This window comes from Ranitomeya variabilis, chromosome 3 (assembly GCF_051348905.1).
Source record: "Ranitomeya variabilis isolate aRanVar5 chromosome 3, aRanVar5.hap1, whole genome shotgun sequence".
Taxonomy (NCBI): domain Eukaryota; kingdom Metazoa; phylum Chordata; class Amphibia; order Anura; family Dendrobatidae; genus Ranitomeya; species Ranitomeya variabilis.
The window spans coordinates 270239018-270259388 of NC_135234.1; the positions used below are offsets into that span (position 1 = coordinate 270239018).

The 20371-nt window shown below is 46.5% G+C and overlaps 1 protein-coding gene across 2 annotated transcripts in view; it reads left to right on the plus strand.

The window, feature by feature from the left end:
* The window catches only part of PPARD (peroxisome proliferator activated receptor delta), a 283091-nt gene that overhangs the window by 49277 nt on the left and 213443 nt on the right, over window positions 1–20371 (plus strand). The gene's annotated exons all lie outside the window — the stretch shown is intronic.

Here is a 20371-nt window from a genome sequence, read left to right on the forward strand (position 1 = left end):
CCTCAGAAATCACTTTACTAGTCCATCTGTCAGGAACAAACAGTTTCCCCGCTGGACAGCAATCATCAGCCTGAAACTCCTGAAGAACCCGTCGCAAATCAGGGGAGATGGCAGAAAGAATCACCCCCTACTTCAGAATACCAACCGGCTCAAGAATCCCAGGGGAATCAGGCAAAAAACTCCTAGAGAGGGCATCAGCCTTAACATTCTTAGAACCCGGAAGATACGAGACAACAAAATCAAAATGGGAGAAAAACAGGGACCATCGGGCCTGTCTAGGATTCAGCCGTTTGGCAGACTCGAGGTAAATCAGATTCTTATGATCGGTCAAGACCACAATACGGTGCTTGGCCCCCTCAAGCCAATGTCGCCACTCCTCAAATGCCCACTTCATAGCCAACAACTCACAATTGCCGACATCATAATTGCGTTCTGCAGGCGAAAACTTTCGAGAAAAGAAGGCACATGGTTTCATCAAGGAACCATCAGAATTCCTCTGAGACAAAACGGCCCCTGCCCCAATCTCAGAAGCGTCAACCTCAACCTGAAAAGGAAGAGAAACATCCGGCTGACGCAACACAGGGGCAGAAGTAAATCGGCGCTTAAGCTCCTGAAAGGCAGAAACAGCCTCAGAGGACCAATTCGTTACATCAGCGCCCTTCCTCGTCAAATCGGTCAGGGGTTTAACCACACTGGAGAAGTTGGCAATGAAACGGCGATAAAAATTAGCAAAGCCCAAAAATTTCTGAAGGCTCTTCACGGATGTGGGCTGGATCCAATCATGAATGGCCTGAACCTTAATAGGATCCATTTCTATAGATGATGGAGAAAAAATGAAGCCCAAAAAAGAAACCTTCTGTACTCCAAAGAGGCACTTAGACCCCTTCACAAACAAGGCATTTTCACGAAGGACCTGAAATTCCATCCTGACTTGTTTCACATGAGACTCCCAATCATCTGAAAAAATCAAAATATCATCCAAATATACAATCATGAATTTATCAAGATAATTCCGAAAAATATCATGCATGAAGGACTGAAACACGGATGGGGCATTAGAGAGTCCGAATGGCATCACAAGATATTCAAAATGACCCTCGGGCGTATTAAACACAGTTTTCCATTCGTCACCCTGCTTAATACGAACAAGATTATATTTTCCTCGAAGGTCAATCTTAGTAAACCAACTAGCCCCCTTAATCCTGGCAAACAAATCAGAAAGCAAAGGCAAAGGGTATTGGAATTTGACCGTGATCTTATTCAAGAGGCGTTAATCAATACAGGGTCTCAAGGAGCCATCCTTCTTGGCAACAAAAAAAAACCTGCTCCCAATGGAGAAGAAGATGGCCGAATATGCCCCTTCTCCAAAGATTCCTTAACATAACTCCGCATGGCGGCATGTTCAGGCACAGACAGGTTGAAAAGTCGGCCCTTAGGGAACTTACAGCCTGGAATCAAGTCAATAGCACAATCACAGTCCCTATGCGGTGGAAGGGAACTGGACTTGGGCTCATCGAAAACATCCTGGAAATCTGACAGAAACTCAGGAATTTCAGAAGAGGGGGAGGAGGAAATTGACATCAGAGGAACGTCATTATGAACCCCCTGACAACCCCAACTAGTCACAGACATAGATTTCCAATCCAACACCGGATTATGTACCTGTAACCATGGAAACCCCAGCACAATAGCATCATGCAAATTATGCAACACCAGGAAACGACAATCTTCCTGATGGGCTGGCGCCATGCACATGGTTAACTGTGTCCAAAACTGAGGTTTATTTTTAGCTAATGGTGTACATCAATACCCCTCAAAGGGATAGGACTCCGCAAAGGCTGTAAGGTAAAACCACAACGTCTGGCAAATTCTAAGTCCATCAAATTTAAAGTGGTGCCTGAATCCACAAATGCCATGACAGAGAATGACGATAATGAGCAGATCAGGGTCACAGATAACAGAAATTTAGGTTGTACAGTACTGATGGTAACGGAATTAGCGATTCTCTTGGCACGCTTAGGGCAATCAGAAATAACATGAGCAGAATCACCGCAGTAAAAGCACAACCTATTCTGACGTCTGAATCCTTGGCATTCAGCTCTAGACACAATCCTATCACACTGCATAGGCTCAGGACTCCGCTCGGAAGACAACGCCATAGTGTGCACAACTCTGCACTCACGCAAGCGCCGATCAATTTGAATGGCCAGAGACATAGAATCATTCAGACCTGCAGGCGTGGGGAACCCCACCATAACATCTTTAACAGATTCAGAAAGACCCTTTCTGAAAATTGCCGCCAAAGCATCCTCATTCCACTTAGTAAGCACAGACCATTTTCTAAATTTCTGGCAATATGATTCTGCCGCTTCTTGACCCTGACTCAGGGCCAACAAGGTTTTCTCAGCATGATCCACAGAATTAGGTTCATCATACAATAACCCAAGCGCCTGAAAAAATGTGTCTACATTAAGCAAGGCCGGATTCCTAGATTCCAGGGAAAATGCCCAATCCTGAGGGTCGCCACGCAACAGAGATATGACAATTTTTACCTGCTAGATGGGATCACCAGAGGAACGGGGCTTCAGAGCAAAAAACAGTTTACAGTTATTTTTAAAGCTCAAAAATTTGGACCTGTCCCCAAAAAACAGATCGGGGGTAGGAATTCTCGGCTCTAAAACAGGAGTCTGCACGATATAATCAGAAATACCCTGTACTCTAGCAGCAAGTTGATCCACACGAGAAGCAAGTCCCTGAACATCCATGTCAGCGCCTAACTCCTGAGCCACCCAGAGGTGAAGAGAAAAAAAAAAAACACAACAGAGTACAGAAAAAAAAATGGCTCAGCACTTTCTTTCCCTTCTTTTGAGATGCGGTTAACTCATTGTTGGCCAGTTGTACTGTTATGATCTGGTGGCCTAGGAGCGGCATGAGACATACTCTGGAGAATGTGGTAACTGTACTGACCGCAGACCCTGGACTTAACACCGCAACTAGAAGTAGCCGTGGGATGTACCTACCAATCCTAGACACCTCGACACAGCCGGAGGACTAATTAACCCTATAGATAGAAAAGGGAAAACTATCTTGCCTCAGAGAAAATTCCCAAAGGATAGGCAGCCCCCCACAAATATTGACTGTGAGAGGAGAGGAAAAACATACACAGGCTGAAAACAGAATTTAGCAAAGGAGGCCAATCTAGCTAGATAGATAAGATAGGACAGAGAACTATGCAGTCAGTATTAAAATACTATGAAATGTCCACCACAGATAATACAAAAAAAAACTCCACATCTATCTAAAGATATGGAGGGTAAATCTGCCTCTCCAGAGTTTCCAGCTTGGCTGCATAAATCCTTACACAGATAAAGCTGGACAAGAAAAAACATGCAAAGCACTGAACAATGAGGCCCACAACATGTGGGCAGAAAAACAAGCAGAACTTATCTTGTAGAAATGAACTGCAAGCAGGAGCGACCAGGAAGGGATGTGAATCCTCCAGAAACAATGAACAACTGGCATTCACTAAAGGGTGAAGCCAGACTAAATAGCCCCGTCCGAAGTGGACGCACCTGATGACTGCTGTGAAGGACAAACAGCAGCACTACCACTTATAACCACCGGAGGGACCCCAAGAGCAGAACCCACAACAGAATTCACAACAGGTATGGCAAGTGGCCATGTGGTTATTTGGCGGTATGTATCACAGAGGTGGGTGGCCCTGTGATGGAAGCCTGGGCTTATTTTGCTCAGCAGAGTAATGTGTTACTATACATTGGGAAGGCTTCCAGGTGACTTGGAGAGATGGGTGGGTCCAATCACCTACATACCCCACCCAAGGGGGTGTGTCTGAAGAGCCAAGATGGAGCCTGTGTGTTTGAGCATGGGCAGTGCTGGCTAGGCTGAGTCAAAGAGAGAAGGCCTGTGGTATACCTCCGGAGAGGATGCCTCTGAAGACAAGAGGTATCCGGGAACCTGTGCGGTCCTGACAGACAGTTAATGGACACTAGGGTTGAGCGAAACAGATCGGACAAATTAAAAAATCTCCGACTTTCGGCAAAGTCGGGCTTCATGAATCCCGACCCAATCCCAGTGTGGGATCGGCCATGCGGTCGGCGATCTTCGCGCCAAAGTCGCGTTTCGTATGGCGCGTTGAGCGCCATTTCTCAGCCAATGAAGGAGGACACAGAGTGTGGGCAGCGTGATGACATAGGTCTCGGTCCCCACCATCTTAGAGAAGGGCTTGACAGTGATTGGCTTGCTTTCTGCGGCGTCACAGGGGGTATAAAGGGGCGTGCACGCCGACCACCATCTTACTTCTGCCGATCTTAGCATAGGGAGAGGTTGATGCAGCTTCGTCAGAAGAAGGGCTATAGTTAGGGAGGCAAGATTAACCCCCAAACCGCTTGTGCTGTAGCAATTTCCACTGTCCAACACCACATTTATTTTGCAGGGACAGTGGAGGCTATATCTTTGTGCATCAGCTCTGTAGCTTATTAGGCTGCCTTATAAGGCTCCCTGACAGCTGCATTGCTGTTTGCACCGCTGCTGTGCAAACCAACTGCTTTTTTAAAAGCAACAATCCTGCTGCTCCTTTCTGCAGTTATCTTGTTTATTTGTCCACACTTTTGTGTGCAGCAGTTCTTTTTGTTGCTGCCATACTTGTCCTGAGATCATTGTAGGGAGATTGAAATTGTACTACAGTCCTTTAATTTTTTTCAGATATCTTCCAGCCACTTTCTGCCACTTACATTGTGTTGTGTTACACACTGTGCCTGAGTTGTGGTGCTGTCTCCCTCCCAAAAAAGGGAGATTCAAAGTGTCACAAAGTGGATATAAGTCAGTTCTGTTAGTTTGTCGTATATCAGCCAGCCACGTTCTGCCACTTACATTGTGTTGTAAAATACACTGGGCCTGAGTTTGGGTTCAGTCTCCCCCCAAAAAAAGTGAGATTGAAAATTACACAAAGTGGATAAACCTCAGTCCTCTTAGTTTGTGGTGTATCAGCCAGCCACTTGCTGCCACTCACATTGCGTTGTAAAATACACAGGGCCTGAGTTTGGGTTCCGTCTCCCCCAAAAAAGTGAGATTGAAATTCTCACAAAGTGGATATACCTCAGTCCTCTTAGTTTGTGGTGTATCAGCCAGTCACTTGCTGCCACTCATATTGCGTTGTAAAATACACTGGGCCTGAGTTGTGGTGCAGTCTCCCCCCAAAAAAAGGGAGAATTAAATTCTCAACAAGTTTATATACACCTTCTACCTTGTTTTACAGTACCATATAACGGATGTTATTTTGGTTAGATTTTCCCAAAAATGAGGAAGTCTGGTGGAAGAGGCCGTGGGCGGTTGTTGCCAGCTGGTACTGATGGTGGTGGTGGTGGTGGTGGGGGAGCATCTGGTGGTAGTGGCAAAATAGCAGCTAAGGCTGGAGGTGTTGAGCCAGCGTCATCGTCTGCCTACACAAGGCCTCGAAGGCTCCCTTATCTGGAAGTAGGAAAACAAGTTTTAAAGCCGCAGCAGCAGGAAAAAGTTTTGGCTTTCATTGCTGACTCAGCCTCTAGCTCTTTTGCCTCCTCTTCAGAAAGTTCCAAATTTAAAAGCAGCGAGTCATCGGTGGATGCTCCCGGTCAGGAACAAGTCGCTTCCTTGTGTCCTTCTGGATCGCCCCCACATTAAGGGCAATGGGGTACTCGGTACTGGGTCCTTCTCGGTTCTGGGGATGTCATGGTGGCCCGACCCGGTCCATGGCCCTTTGAGGGGCATCCAATTAAAGGTGTAGTTTGTACGGTGTTCGTGACGCCACCTGTGGTATTCGGTCAGGGTGACCGACGCTGCTTAGGGGTCCGCTGGGGTGATGTTATGGCAGCTAGATGGTATACCTTCACACAGGTGAAGTGTATCCCCAGGGCTTCCCAGAGTGTAGATGGTGATGGTGTAAGGCGAATAACGAGGACACAAGGTTGCAGTCTCTTTACCTTTTACTGAAGGCTTCAGTCTCCACAGTCCTGGGCACCGGATCACAAGGTAGGCAGAGTCCAGCCGGTCTGAAGGCAAATCCAGAGTCTCCTTATCCAGGTGGAATGCAATAGCCTTCCTATGCGCACAGTAACACAGTAGGTCCTCACTTGCTTTAAGCTCTAATGAAGTCCTCACTGTTATTACTCTTCTCTCTCTGTTCCCCATGGTCAGATAGAACAAAACCCGTATGACTGATGGCCTGAGGCTTGTTTATAGGGACCCTAGAGACGCCCCAACCCCCACAAGTTGCCACCTGTCTTCTTAGGTATTTTATGTCAGGCAGCCAACTTGGAATTGACTGTCCTGCCAGTCTCTGAAGCAATGGCGTAGAGCACTTTACTCCCTTGGTATCCTGGCTACCGGAACGCACACCAGAAGGATGCAGCTCCTCACGTCTACTATCTTCATTGGTATCCACTTGTTGCTATGCCTTCGTTTCTCACTTACTAGAACACACTTCCTTTCAATGTCTCTTCCTTTGGATGCTGCCGCTTGGGGTGCAGGCGCAGCTCCGTGTACCCTCGTCCTCCTCAGACCGAAGTCTGGATCACTCCAGACAGCTCGGCGTGGAGACCTTTCTCTCTCAGTCTCCAGCCAGGAACTTTCTCTGATGCTCACTGGATCGAATCCAGCTAGCTTCTTCCTACTTCCTAACCAACCCACCAGTTTTACCTAACTGTGAGGAGTGGCCTAATGGATAGAACCTTTGCTCCCCCTGGTGGACTGGAGTGTGAAGTGTGTGGTGTGTTTGTGATACCTGGACAGGAGATCTCCTTTATTGCCTCCAGACGTAATATTGCTCCCCCTGGTGGGAGAACAACATTACTGCAGCAACCAGGACTCTGGGGCGCTGCACTTCACCCAAACCAAAAGTGAAGGATGCGTCAGGCGACACAACAGGTTCCTCCATGGAGCTCTTTACACATACCGTGCCTGGGTTAGAAAGGGAAATTGTTAACAGCTCATTACAAGATGAATCGGACATGGAGTGCACTGATGCACAGCCACAGCTAGATTATTATGCTGTTCCATTGACCCAGATCACTACATTGCCCTCGCAGTGTACTGAGCCAGAATCTGACCCTGATGAGACTAAAAAAAAGAGGGTTGACCTTTTCACCATCTCAACAGACGGATAAGTTTACTTCAATTAAAGATCTTTTTCTTTTCTGCAGAAAAATCACTCTACAGGTTTTACATAATCATCCATAGTCTATGGCATCTTTGGACCAAACTGAACAGAGAACGTTCCAGGATTTGATTGACCTTTTGCGGGAGGCTGACTCTCCAGCAAGTAGGGCACGATTCCCACATCAGAACAAATCCACGGTATGTCCTCCTCTTTCGACTGTTCCAGCTATAAAAATATTTTTTGAGATGGTCAAGCATGACATAGAAGCACTACCCATGAGGACTGGTTTTATTGCCAACCTCACCTCTCAGGAACGAGGTGCCCTTCTTAGTCTTAAAAATAATAAGGAATTTCTGGTCAGAGAGGCTGACAAAGGCAGCAACGTGGTTCTATGGCCGCATGATTTATACTTTGCAGAAGCCTATAGACAGCTTAATGATCCACGGTTTTATCGTAGACTTCCCTCTAACCCCACTGGGGTATTCGCTACAAAACTGAGAGCACTTATTGACAAGGCCTTTCAACTGGGCATTTTCAATATCAAGGAGCGGGACTTTATCTGGGTAGAACAGCCGATTATATCGACTTTCTACATGCTACCTAAAGTCCACAAAAATATTGAAGAGCCTCTTGGTCGCCCAATTGTATCTAGTATTGGCAGTCTGTGTGAGAGGGCTTGTACTTATATTGACTTTTTCCTGCAGCCAATGGTCATCACACTGCCCTCCCATACTAGGGACTCCTCACATTTCATCAGGACCTACAAAGGAGTGACGTTATCTCCGAATAAATTTATGGTCACCTGCGATGTAGAATCATTGTATTCAAACATCAACCATGATGACGGCATGCGGGCTGTCCTGTTCTTTTTGGACCAACAGGTAAATTCAGACAGGATGCATGATTCTTTCATTATTGATCTACTTGACTTCATCTTGAGACATCATTTTTTTCTGTTTGACAACACCTTTTTTTTACAAACATCGGGCGTTGCTATGGGGGCACGTTGTGCCCCGGCCTTTGCAAATCTTTTTTTAGGGTGGTGGGAGTCTACTGTCGTCTATACATCGGAGCCCTATATCAACAAAGTGCGACATTGGTCGCGCTATATAGACGACATATTTTTTATTTGGTCTGGCTCATCGGAGGAATGTTTGGATTTTCTGGACTACCTCAATAATAATCCATTTCATATTTTTTTGACCCACCATTTTTCTTCTGTTACAGTTAATTTTTTGGATCTCGAGGTGAAATGTCAGGATGGCATTCTGTCCACTTGCCTGTATCGGAAGCCCACAGCCGTCAATAGTTTGTTGGAGTATCGCAGCTTCCACCCTAAACATACTAAAGATGGGGTTCCGATTGGCCAGTTTCTCAGGGCCAGCCGGAACTGTACTCAGGACCTTGACTTCAGGAAGGAAGCCCAGGACCTTACAACGAGGTTTAGAAACAGGAATTATCCCAGAAAATGTATCTCTTCCGCTTATCAGAGGGCCAATGCACAGGCACAAGACACCTTGCTTGCTTCCACTAAAAGAAGATCAGACAACTATGCACGGTTTATTACGGGTTATCATACCCAATGGTCCCAGGTAAGGCGGATTATGAGTGAACATTGGAGGATTTTAACAACAGATGCACAGACGTCTCAGGTGGTCAGTGCCCAACCATTGATGACAGCTAGGAGGGCGCCTAATTTTAGAGATATACTCACCAATAGATATACATATGGGCCTTTGGCGTAGATTATGATACATTTGTTCTGGTGTGAAACATTTGTGTTTCTTCTTTTCCCCTGTGGTATGAGGTTTGCCCATATATGTGAATTCTTTTTGGGCAACAGTATTTACTCTTCGGGATCAAATCATGCTATACACTTATGGTCATACAATATGTCTTTATATTTATATGTTATCCATTATGTATTTATTCATTTTTCTTTAATCAGTATGTACTTTGATGTGATATAGGCTGTTTTATATAAATATATGCTTTTTTTTTTTTTTTTTTTCGGCAGTCACCTGTGGGTGCAGGTTATCACCTGCACATCGCGTTCTCTCCCTTGGTTACCTTGTCCTATATGTGGCCGCTACATGTTATTGGGCCGTTCGCTCAGTATACCCTCTTCTGGAGCATGCCATTTCTATTCTGTGTCCCCATTTTTGGCTCCTCTGCGGACCGCTGTCTCTTCTGACTGGCGCGTGCGCAGTGGAACACTATGGGCAGAGACGTCTGCCCATTTCATTCATTCATCTTGTTTCGCGCATGCGCCGTTTTGTGGGCCTGGCTTACCTCTAGCCTTCCACTTCCTGTTCCGTTCCCCACCATCTCCTTGCCGCACACATGTGCTCACTCAATACCGGATGGGTTTATATAAAAGGACAACGCTATTGTTGGTTAGTTACTTCCCCTGGCGAAGCGGTCCTTTGATACCACGATACGCGTTGGGTCTCTCCACCCACCGGTCTTGCTCTTCACTCCGGCTGTTCAGGTTGTTCACCTTATTGCAGGTTCATCTTGGGAAATTTCTGCAAGTGCTGGGGCTGTGATTCGGCCAGGATTTTTATTACTGTCACATTTGTGAGTATTTGTTCACAGTGGTGGCTGTTGCACATTGCCACTGGGGCCTTTGATTGGATTTGGGTCAATACCCATGTAGGTACAGGGTGTATTGTGCTATCCGTTTCATGGTAGCAGACCCACAGGTCTTATATTCCCCTTTACAGTGAGAATTTTGTGTGTTCACTATTCCTAGCACTCTATTGCCTTATTTATTATTATATTATTTTCTTATGCCAGGTGTGAGTTTTTGATTATATTCATATACAGTGGGGCAAAAAAGTATTTATTCAGTCAGCAATAGTGCAAGTTCCACCACATAAAAAGATGAGAGGCGTCTGTAATTTACATCATAGGTAGACCTCAACTATGGGAGACAAACTGAGAAAAAAAAAAATGCAAATAAAATGATAAAAAAACAGACAATGTGATTTTCTGGATTTTTTTTTCTCAGTTTGTCTCCCATAGTTGAGGTCTACCTATGATGTAAATTACAGACGCCTCTCATCTTTTTAAGTGGTGGAACTTACACTATTGCTGACTGACTAAATACTTTTTTGCCCCACTGTATATATATACATATTGCGTATTATGAGCAGACCTGAGGGTGGATGTTTGAATTTACATTGGTTTTATGCTATTTTTATTATTTTGTATCAATAAAGCTGTTCCTTTTTTCACACATTTGATTGGTGGTGTGCAGTCTTCATGGGTGGCTACTTTTTTTCTTGAGTTACCTAACTGTGAGGAGTGGCCTAATGGATAGAACCTTTGCTCCCCCTGGTGGACTGGAGTGTGAAGTGTGTGGTGTGTTTGTGATACCTGGACAGGAGATCTCCTTTATTGCCTCCAGACGTAATATTGCTCCCCCTGGTGGGAGAACAACATTACTGCAGCAACCAGGACTCTGGGGCGCTGCACTTCACCCAAACCAAAAGTGAAGGATGCGTCAGGCGACACAACAGGTTACTCCATGGAGCTCTTTACACATACTGTGCCTGGGTTACAAAGGGAAATTGTTAACAGCCCATTACAAGATGAATCGGACATGGAGTGCACTGATGCACAGCCACAGCTAGATTATTATGCTGTTCCATTGACTCAGATCACTACATTGCCCTCGCAGTGTACTGAGCCAGAATCTGACCCTGATGAGACTATGGTGCCCCGTCACAAACGCTATAGCACCTTACACGGTGACACAGAGGAAGGTGCACATGACATTGAAGAGGAGAGGAGGTGATAGATGACCCAGTTGTTGACCCAGATTGGCAGCCATTGGGGGAAGAGGGTGCCACTGCCAGTAGCTCAGAAGCGGAGGAGGATGATCCGCAGCAGCCATCAACATCACAACAGCTTTCATCTGGCAGGCCCGTCTCAGGCCAAAAAAGTTTGTTAACCAAAAAAACAGTTTTAGGACAGTGTGGCCATCCGGTGAAAGTAGCACAGTGTGCAATGCCTGAAAAGGTATTCCATAGTAGGGAGAGTGGAGTGTGGCAATTTTTTAACCAAGATCCGAATGATCAGTGCAAAGTTATCTGTAAGAAATGCTCAAAGACCTTTAGCAGAGGGAAGAATCCCCTAAATTTAAATACAACGTGCATGCGTAGACATTTAACCAGCATGCACTTGCAAGCCTGGACTAACTACCAAACGTCCCATACCGTTGGTGCACCTGCTCAGAATGAAGGTAGTCAGCAACGCTACATTGCTTCCCTCACTGTAAGCCCACCAGTTAGGACACCACCAGCAGCAAATATGGAGGTATCGTCGCAAGGCCAAAGCAGTCAGGGAATCACAAGGTTTTTGGTAGGAAACACTGTATGTAGGTCAACATCAAGAATACCATCACCAACCCTCTCTCAATCGGCCATGTCCACCACCACCACCACCGCTAGTTCCACCATATGCACCTCTCCAGTCCAGCTCACCCTACAAGAGACTCTCGTTAGGAAAAGAAACTACTCATCCTCCCATCCGCGTACACAGGGTTTGAACGCCCACATTGCTAGACTAATCTCGTTAGAGATGATGCCCTGTGGGTTGGTTGAAAGCGAAGCTTTCAAAGCCCTGATGACCTACGCAGTAGCACGCTATGACCTACCCAGTCGATACTTTTCTTTGGGAGAAAAGCCATCCCAGCCCTCCACCAGCATGTCAAAGACCGCATTTTCCATGCACTGAGGCAATCAGTCAGTAGAAAGGTGCACCTCACAACAGATGCATGGACCAGTAGGCATGGCCAGGGACGTTACGTGTCCATCACGGCACACTGGGTTAATTGTTGTGAATTCCTTTCTCGGGCTCCCTCCTGTGGTCGTGAATGGTACTTTGGTGAGTTCTGTCCTTGTACACCCTCTGGTGGCTTTGAGTGGAACTGCTGATCTTTGAGCTTGGCTTTTTCAGCTGCTCTCGTTTATTGCCGCTGCTGGCTTCCCTATTTAACTCTGCTCGTTAGTTCATGCCAGCTGTCAATGTTTCAGTACTGGTTCAGATCTCTCTTGGATTTCTCAGATGACCTGTCTACTCCAGCAGAAGCTAAGTCCTCGCTAGTTCATTTGCTGTTCATTGATTTTTGAATATATTTCTCAGTACATGTTATGTTTCCAGTCCAGCTTGCTATTATGATATTTCCTTGCTAGCTGGAAGCTCTGGGGGTGCAGAGCTGCACCTCCACACTGTGAGTCGGTGTGGAGGTCTTTTTGCACACTCTGCGTGGTTTTTGTAGTTTTTTATACTGACCGCATAGTTCCCTTTCCTATCCTCTGTCTTTCTAGAGAAGATTCGGCCTCCTTTGCTAAAATCTGTTTCATTCCTGTGTTTGTTACTTTCCTCTTAACTCACAGTCAATATTTGTGGGGGCTACCTCTACTTTGGGGAATTTCTCTGAGGCAAGGTAGGTTGCTATTTCTATCTTTAGGGGTAGTTAGCTCTTAGGCTGTGAAGAGGCGTCTAGGGAGAGTTAGGTACGCTCCACGGCTATTTCTAGTGTGTGTGATAGGATTAGGGATTGCAGTCAGTAGAGTTACCACTTCCTCAGAGCTTGTCCCAGGTTTTCCATTTTAACCATCAGGTCATTTCGGGTGCTCCTAACCACCAGGTCCATAACAGTACAGCTGGCCCACAAAGTGTTAATGCATCTCAAAAGAGGGAAAAGAGAAGTTCTGAGTCAATTTTTTTTTCTGTGCTGCTTGTTTTGTCTTTCTTTTCCCCTTAACCCCTGGGTGGTTCAGGACTCAGGTGTAGATATGGATATTCAGGGTTTGTCCTCTTGTGTGGATCAACTCGCTGTCAGGGTACAGAGTATTCAAGATTATGTAGTTCAGAATCCGATGTTAGAGCCTAGAATTCCAATTCCTGATTTGTTTTCTGGGGATAGATCTAAATGTTTGAATTTCAAAAATAATTGCAGACTGTTTCTTGCTCTGAAACCCCGCTCCTCTGGTGACCCCATTCAGCAAGTAAAGATTGTTATTTCTTTGTTGCGTGGTGACCCGCAAGACTGGGCATTCTCCCTTGAGCCAGGAAATCCTGCATTGCTTAATGTAGATGCATTTTTTCTAGCGCTTGGATTGCTTTATGACGAACCTAATTCTGTGGATCAGGCAGAAAAGATCTTGCTGACTCTATGTCAGGGTCAGGATGAGGCAGAAGTATATTGCCAGAAGTTTAGAAAGTGGTCTGAGCTTACACAATGGAATGAGTGTGCCCTGGCAGCAATTTTCAGAAAGGGTCTTTCTGAAGCCTTTAAAGATGTTATGGTGGGGTTCCCCACGCCTGCTGGTCTGAATGAATCAATGTCTTTGGCCATTCAGATTGATCGGCGTTTGCGCGAGCGCAAATTTGTGCACCATTTGGCGGTTTCCTCTGAGCAGAGGCCTGAGCCTATGCAATGTGATAGGACTTTGACCAGAGCTGAACGGCAAGAACACAGACATCAGAATGGGCTGTGTTTTTACTGTGGTGACTCTTCTCATACTATCTCTGATTGTCCTAAGCGCACTAAGAGGTTCGCTAGGTCTGTCACCATTAGTACTGTGCAGCCTAAATTTCTCTTATCTGTTACTCTGATTTGCTCATTGTCGTCCTACTCTGTTATGGCATTTGTGGATTCGGGCGCTGCTCTGAATTTGATGGACTTGGAGTTTGCTAGGCGCTGTGGTTTTTTCTTGGAGCCTTTGCAGATTCCTATTCCCTTAAGGGGGATTGACGCTACGCCATTGGCCAAGAATAATCCTCAGTACTGGACTCAGCTGACCATGTGCATGGCCCCCGCACATCAGGAAAATATTCGCTTTTTGGTGTTGCATAATTTGCATGATGTTGTCGTGTTGGGTTTGCCATGGTTACAGGTTCATAATCCAGTACTGGATTGGAAATCAATGTCTGTGTCTAGTTGGGGTTGTCAAGGGATACATAGTGATGTTCCTTTGATGTCAATTTCTTCTTCCACTCCTTCTGAAGTTCCTGAGTTTTTGTCGGATTACCAGGATGTATTTGATGAGCCCAAGTCCAGTGCCCTACCTCCTCATAGGGACTGTGATTGCGCTATTAATTTGATTCCTGGTAGTAAGTTCCCTAAAGGCCGACTGTTTAATTTATCTGTGCCAGAACATGCCGCTATGCGGAGCTATGTAAAGGAGTCCTTGGAGAAAGGACATATTCGCCCGTCTTCGTCACCGTTGGGAGCAGGGTTCTTTTTTGTGGCCAAGAAGGATGGCTCTCTGAGACCCTGTATAGATTACCGCCTTCTCAATAAAATCATGGTCAAATTTCAGTACCCTTTGCCTCTGTTGTCTGATTTGTTTGCCGGGATTAAGGGGGCTAGTTGGTTTACCAAGATTGACCTTCGAGGGGCGAATAATCTTGTGCGTATTAAACAGGGCGATGAATGGAAAACAGCATTTAATACGCCCGAGGGCCATTTTGAGTACCTGGTGATGCCATTCGGGCTTTCAAATGCCCCATCTGTGTTTCAGTCCTTTATGCACGACATCTTCCGGAAGTATCTGGATAGGTTCATGATTGTATATTTGGATGATATTTTAGTCTTTTCGGATGATTGGGAGTCCCATGTGAGGCAGGTCAGGATGGTGTTCCAGGTCCTTCGTGCTAATGCGTTGTTTGTGAAGGGGTCTAAATGCCTCTTTGGAGTTCAGAAGGTTTCCTTTTTGGGCTTCATTTTTTCTCCTTCTACTATCGAGATGGACCCTGTTAAAGTTCAGGCCATTTATGATTGGACTCAACCTACATCTGTGAAGAGTCTTCAGAAGTTCCTGGGCTTTGCTAATTTTTAACGTCGCTTCATCGCTAATTTTTCTAGTGTGGTTAAGCCTTTGACTGATTTGACGAAGAAAGGCGCTGATGTGGTGAACTGGTCCCCTGCGGCCGTTGAGGCTTTTCAGGAGCTTAAACGTCGTTTTACTTCGGCCCCTGTGTTGCGTCAGCCAGATGCTTTGCTCCCTTTTCAGGTCGAGGTTGATGCTTCTGAGATTGGGGCAGGGGCTGTTTTTGTCTCAGAGAAGTTCTGATGGCTCTTTGATGAAGCCGTGTGCTTTCTTTTCTAGAAAGTTTTCACCTGCTGAGCGTAATTATGATGTCGGCAATCGGGAGTTGTTGGCTATGAAGTGGGCATTCGAGGAGTGGCGACATTGGCTTGAGGGAGCCAAACATCGCGTGGTGGTCCTGACTGATTACAAGAATCTGACTTACCTCGAGTCCGCCAAGCGGTTGAATCCTAGACAGGCTCGATGGTCACTGTTTTTCTCCTGTTTCGATTTTGTGGTCTCATACCTTCCGGGATCTAAGAATGTGAAGGCTGATGCCCTTTCTAGGAGTTTTTTGCCTGATTCTCCGGGAGTCTCTGAGCCGGCTGGTATTCTCAAAGAGGGGGTGATTTTGTCTACCATCTCCCCTGATTTGCGGCGGGTGCTGCAGGAGTTTCAGGCTGATAGACCTGACCACTGTCCAGTGGAGAAACTGTTTGTCCCTGATAGATGGACTAGTAGGGTTATTTCTGAGGTTCATTGTTCAGCATTGGCTGGTCATCCTGGGATATTTGGTACCAGAGATTTGGTTGCTAGGTCCTTTTGGTGGCCTTCCTTGTCACGGGATGTGCGTTCTTTTGTGCAGTCCTGTGGGACTTGTGCTCGGGCCAAACCTTGCTGTTCTCGTGCCAGTGGGTTGCTTTTGCCTTTGCCTGTCCCGAAGAGGCCCTGGACGCATATTTCCATGGATTTTATTTCTGATCTTCCTGTCTCTCAAAGGATGTCTGTCATCTGGGTGGTTTGTGATCGGTTTTCTAAGATGGTCCATTTGGTACCCTTGCCTAAATTGCCTTCCTCCTCTGATTTGGTTCCATTATTTTTTCAGCATGTGGTTCGTTTGCATGGCATTCCGGAGAACATTGTGTCGGACAGAGGTTCCCAGTTTGTTTCTAGGTTTTGGCGGTCCTTTTGTGCTAAGAAGGGCATTGATTTGTCTTTTTCTTCAGCGTTCCATCCTCAGACGAATGGCCAAACCGAACGAACTAATCAGACCTTGGAGACCTATCTGAGATGCTTTGTCTCTGCTGATCAGGATGATTGGGTGACCTTCTTGCCATTGGCCGAGTTCGCCCTTAATAATCGGGCTAGTTCTGCTACTTTGGTTTCGCCATTTTTTTGTAATTCTGGTTTTCATCCTCGTTTTTCTTCAGGGCAGGTTGAGCCTTCTGACTGTCCTGGTGTGGATTCTGTAGTGGACAGGTTGCAGCAAATTTGGACTCACGTGGTGGACAATTTGACGTTGTCTCAGGAGAAGGCGCAACGTTTTGCTAACCGCCGTCGCTGTGTTGGTCCCCGACTTCGTGTTGGGGATTTGGTTTGGTTGTCTTCTCGTTATGTTCCTATGAAGGTTTCTTCTCCTAAGTTCAAGCCTCGTTTCATTGGTCCTTATAAGATTTCTGAAATTATCAATCCTGTGTCGTTTCGTTTGGCCCTTCCAGCTTCTTTTGCCATCCATAATGTGTTCCATAGGTCGTTGTTGCGGAGATATGTGGCGCCTATGGTTCCTACTGTTGACCCTCCTGCTCCGGTGTTGGTTGAGGGGGAGTTGGAGTATGTGGTGGAGAAGATTTTGGATTCTCGTATTTCGAGACGGAAGCTTCAGTACCTGGTTAAATGGAAGGGCTATGGTCAGGAGGATAATTCCTGGGTTGTTGCCTCCGATGTCCATGCTGCCGATTTGGTTCGTGCCTTTCATTTGGCTCCTCCTGATCGGCCGGGGGGCTCTGGTGAGGGTTCGGTGACCCCTCCTCAAAGGGGGGGGTACTGTTGTGAATTCCATTCTCGGGCTCCCTCCTGTGGCTTTTTCAGCTGCTCTCGTTTATTGCCGCTGCTGGCTTCCCTATTTAACTCTGCCCAGGTCGTTAGTTCATGCCAGCTGTCAATGTTTCAGTACTGGTTCAGATCTCTCTTGGATTTCTCAGATGACCTGTCTACTCCAGCAGAAGCTAAGTCCTCGCTAGTTCATTTGCTGTTCATTGATTTTTGAATATATTTCTCAGTACATGTTATGTTTCCAGTCCAGCTTGCTATTATGATATTTCCTTGCTAGCTGGAAGCTCTGGGGGTGCAGAGCTGCACCTCCACACCGTGAGTCGGTGTGGAGGTCTTTTTGCACACTCTGCGTGGTTTTTGTAGTTTTTTATACTGACCGCATAGTTCCCTTTCCTATCCTCTGTCTTTCTAGAGAAGATTCGGCCTCCTTTGCTAAAATCTGTTTCATTCCTGTGTTTGTTACTTTCCTCTTAACTCACAGTCAATATTTGTGGGGGCTACCTCTACTTTGGGGAATTTCTCTGAGGCAAGGTAGGCAGCTATTTCTATCTTTAGGGGTAGTTAGCTCTTAGGCTGTGAAGAGGAGTCTAGGGAGAGTTAGGTACGCTCCACGGCTATTTCTAGTGTGTGTGATAGGATTAGGGATTGCGGTCAGTAGAGTTACCACTTCCTCAGAGCTTGTCCCAGGTTTTCCATTTTAACCATCAGGTCATTTTGGGTGCTCCTAACTACCAGGTCCATAACAGTTAATGTGGTGGATGCAGGGTCCACAGGGGAAAGTCATAGTGGGACAGTTCTGCCTAGCCCACGGTCTAGGAAACAGTTGGCTGTAGGCATTTGCCCCTTCTCCTCCTCTTACTCCAGAAGCGAGAGCTCATCCACAGAGCACAGTCGCATGACCACTCCATCCGCAGCTGCCAGTGTTGCACACGAGGTGTCCCATTATGGAACAGCTAATGGTAAGAGTCAGCAGGCTGTGTTGGAAATGAAGTGTTTGGGCGACAACAGACACATCGCGGAAGTTCTGGCCGAGTACTTGCAGCAAGAAACTCAGTCATGGCTGTGCAGTGTACATCTTGAGGCTGGCAAGGTAGTCAGTGATAACGGAAGGAATTTTATGGCTGCCATAGCCCTTTCAGAACTGAAACACATACCTTGCCTGGCTCACACCTTGAACCTGGTGGTGCAGTGCTTCCTGAAAAATTATCCAGGGTTACCAGCCCTGCTCCCGAAGGTGCGAAGACTTTGCTCGCACATCCGCCGGTCACCCGTACACTCCAGCCGTATGCTGAACCATCAGCGATCGCTGAGGCTTCCCCAGCACTGTCTAATAATCGACGTTGCAACAAGGTGGAACTCCACACTGCACATGCTTCAGAGGCTGTGCGAACAGAGGCGTGCTGTAATGTATTTGTGGGAGGATACACATACATGGGCAGGCAGTTGGATGGCAGACATGGAGTTGCAAGGTGTGCAGTGGTCGAAGCTACAAGACCTCTGTCAAGTCCTTCAGTGTTTTGAGGAATGCACACGGCTGGTAAGTGCAGACGACGCCATCATAAGCATGAGCATCCCACTAATGCGTCTGCTGATGCAAAGTTTGATGCACATTAAGGAGCAGGCATCTGCAGCCGAGGAGGAGGGAAGCCTTGATGACAGTCAGCCATTGCCTGCTCAGGGAACTCTCCTGGATGAGATGGTGGACAAAGAGGAGGAGGAGGAGGATGATGATGGGGATGAATATTTATGGGAGGAGGATGCTTCTCAGGGGGCAATAGAAACTGGTGGCGTTGCAAGGTCAGGTACAGGGTTTTTGCGGGAGACAAGTGATGTTGATTTGCAAGAAAGTGCTCCTCAACCCAGCACAAGCAGTGAATTGACACCTGGAACATTGGCCCACATGGCTGATTATGCCTTGCGTATCCTAAAAAGGGACCCCCGCATTATAAAAATGATGACCGATGACGATTACTGGTTGGCCTGCCTCCTGGATCCACGCTACAAAGGGAAATTACAAAATATCATGCCACATGAGAGCCTTGAGCAAATATTGGCTACCAAACAAGCAACTCTTGCAGACCGTTTGGTTCAGGCATTCCCAGCACACAGCGGCGGTGATGGTTCTCACACGAGTAGGGGGCAACATGGCAGAGTTGTTAGAGGTGCACAAATCAGAAGTGGCGTTGGACAGAGGGGTTTTATGACCAGGTTGTGGAGTGATTTCGCAATGACCGCAGACACGACAGGTACTGCTGCATCGATTCAAAGTGACAGGAAACTGCATTTGTCCAGTATGGTTACAAACTATTTTTCCTCCCTTATCAGTGTTCTCCCTCACAGGTCATTCCTCTTTGATTACTGGGCATCTAAAATAGACACCTGGCCTGAATTGGCAGAATATGCATTACAGGAGCTCGCTTGCCCTGCTGCTAGTGTGCTATCAGAAAGAGTCTTCAGTGCTGCTGGTTCAATACTGACTGAAAAAAGGACTCGTCTGGCTACCTAAAATGTTGATGATCTAAACTTCATTAAAATGAACCAATCATGGATTTCAAATTATTTTGCCCCACCTTCCCCTGCTGACACGTAGCTTGCCTGGAAAATGTCTTGCTTTTGGCCTGCTCTGACAGACTTCTCCAATTCCTCCATTTGCAGCTGCTGAATGTCCATCATAGGCCATTTTTTTACCTCCCTAAATGGGCTGACTCCCCCCACAGGGCCGTGGTCACCACCTAGCGCAAGCACCTGTGCGAGTGCCATTTGCCTGGACAGGTGGGTGTGCCCACTCTTGGGCGACGGCACTGACACAGGGTCCCTCATAGTGCAATGAAGTGTCTCTGATGGTGGTGGTGCACAACCAACGTCAGACACACCGTCGTAATATGAGGGGCCCTGTGCCAGTACCGCCGCCCACCAGAGAGTGTTCTCCACCCAGGTCGAACAGTGCTCTACCACTTGCCAAACTTACCTCTTCCTGCTCCACCACTGTGTAGTCTGTGCTATTAAATCCTTCAATGGCACTGCCAATACAATTTTTTTGAAATGATAGATGATAGCAAAAATATACAGGGGCCCTGGCCTCCATTTAGACCAGTTAATACTTTGCACCAACTACCACTTTCTGCTACTCAGCAGAGGAGCCCACCCCTGTACCTAGCTATGACACCTGTTTATTTATGAACATTTTTTGGGCAGACCTTTACCTCACTTTATTATTTTGGCCTACTAACTGTGTCAGCCACTCCTTACAGTTGTCCTCCACTGAACAAAACTATGCCGCCTGTGTACTCCTGTAACCAATTTTGAACTGCATGTAGCCTACTTTTTTATTTTAGGCCTA